At 58.0% G+C, this 2,142-nt stretch overlaps 1 long non-coding RNA gene across 1 annotated transcript; it reads right to left on the bottom strand.

The window, feature by feature from the left end:
- Nucleotides 1–1,657: 1,657 nt before the first annotated feature.
- LOC113941534 lies at nt 1,658–2,125 on the bottom strand. Its single transcript, XR_003525701.1, has 3 exons — nt 1,951–2,125; nt 1,805–1,835; nt 1,658–1,669 (listed from the first exon to the last, which is right to left on the bottom strand). It is a non-coding gene; the product is annotated as an uncharacterized LOC113941534 (long non-coding RNA).
- Nucleotides 2,126–2,142: the final 17 nt, after the last annotated feature.

Raw genomic sequence — 2,142 nt, 5'->3', positions numbered from 1 at the left:
CACCCCCTATGGATCCCTATAAACCCCTATGGAATCACCCCCTATGGATTCACCACCCCCTATGGATCCCTATAAACCCCTATGGATTCCCCCCCTATAAATGTACCCCCCTATGGATCCCTGTCCCCATGGATCCCTGTCCCTATAGATCCCTGTCCCTATAGACCCCCCCTATGGATCCCTTCAGTGACCGTGTTCCCCTCATTCCCATTTGGGGGCGGGGTTTCCATGGGGGTGGATTTGGTGGATTTTCCCATTTGGGGGCGGGGTCTCATCCCGGCGTGGATTTGGTGGATTTTCCCATAATTCCCGGATGGATTTTCACTGACCCTATGGATTTTCACTGACCCTATGGATTTTCACTGACCCTATGGATTTTCACTGACCCTATGGATTTTCACTGACCCCATGGATTTTCCACTTAACCCCCGAGGAAACGCCCCCCCCCCTCCCCTATGGATCTGACAGCGGGACTGAGGGGGGGGGGTTAACCCTATAGAGCCCTGGTTAACCCCATAGGGGTCTGTTTGACCCTATAGGGGTCTGGTGAACCCTATAGAGCCCTAATTAACCCCACAGGTCCCTTTGGAACCCCACAGATCCCCATTTAACCATAGAGACCCCTATTAACCCTATAAACCCCTAATTAACCCTACAGACCCCTAATTAATCCTATAGATCCCTATTAACCCTATAGACCCCTAATTAACCCTCCAGACCCCTAATTAACCCTATAGATCCCCATCCCCTATAGATCCCCCCCCCCCCCTTTCCCCCCCATTTTCCCCCCCACCCCCCCCCCCCCCCCCCCAAGGAAATTCCCGACCTTTTTCCGGTTCCTTTTTTTTTTTTTCCGAAGGTTTTTATTGAAACAAAGATTTTTATTTTTTTCCAAAAAAACCAAAACAACCCCAAAAACCCCAAAGTCGCCCTTTGACCCCCCCGGATTTGGGGGAAAAAACAACAAAAAAAAAAACCCCCCAAAAGGTCAAATTCCCCTCCCCCACCCCCCTTAACCCCTATTTACATAAATTTGAATAATTTACATATTTTAACCCCGCCCCCTCCACTTTTAGGCACTTTGGGGGGGGGCGAGCCCCCCCCCCCCCCCCCCCCCCCCTTTGCCCCTCCCAGTGACGTCATCACCCCCATGACGTCATCACCCTGTGATGTCATCACCCCAAACCAGCCTGGCCCCGCCCCCAATTTAATGGCTCATTTACATATTTACAGCCCCGCCCCCAAAATGGGGGGGGTCACCTGCAGAAAAGGGGGGGAGGGGTCATTTGGGGGAGGGGGAGGGGCAAATTTGGAAAAGGGGGGGGGTCACAAGCCCCTCCCCCATTTTTTTACACCCCCCCCCGACCCAATTTGGGGGGGAAAGGGGGGATTTGGGGGGGATTTGGGGTCTGGGGGAGATTTGGGGTCTGGGGGGGGGCATCAAACCCCATTGGGGGTCTCCCCAGTGCCCCCAGTGCCAACACTGGGACACTCCCCCCTTACTGGGGGGGTCCCAGTGCCCCCATCTCCCACTCCACCCCTTACTGGGGGGGTCCCAGTGCCCCCAGTGACCAGTTCACCCCTTACTGGGGGTCCCAGTGCCCCCATCTCCCCCTCCTCCCCATCCTGGGGGGGGTCCCAGTTCCCCCAGTGCCCACTCCACCCCTTCCTGGGGGTCCCAGTGCCCCCATCTCCTACTCCACCCCCTCCTGAGTATCCCAGTTCCCCCAGTTCCCCCAGTGCCTCCAGTGGCCACACTGGGACACTCCATCCCTTACTGGGGGTCCCAGTGCCCTCAGCTCACCCAGTGCCCCCAGTTCCCCCACTGGGACACTCTCCCCTTACTGGGGGTCCCAGTTCCCCCAGTGCCCCCAGTTCCCCCACTGGGACACCCAAACCCTTACTGGGGGTCCCAGTTCCCCCAGCGCCCCCAGTTCCTCCCTGGGACACTCTCCCCCTACTGGTGCCCCCAGTGGGACACTCTACCCCTTACTGGTGCCCCCAGTTCCCCCCCGGGACACTCCATCCCTTACTGGGGGTCCCAGTGCCCCCAGCTCCCCCAGTTCCCCCCTGGGACACTCCATCCCTTACTGGTGCCCCCAGTGGGACACTCCATCCCTTACTGGTGCCCCCCGCCCCCCC

The sequence above is a fragment of the Corapipo altera genome, unplaced genomic scaffold, assembly GCF_003945725.1.
Source record: "Corapipo altera isolate COAL_440 unplaced genomic scaffold, ASM394572v1 60135, whole genome shotgun sequence".
NCBI classification, from domain to species: Eukaryota; Metazoa; Chordata; class Aves; order Passeriformes; family Pipridae; genus Corapipo; species Corapipo altera.
The sequence above is the reverse complement of the archived record's forward strand: the minus strand, read 5'-3'. Positions and strand labels throughout refer to the sequence as shown.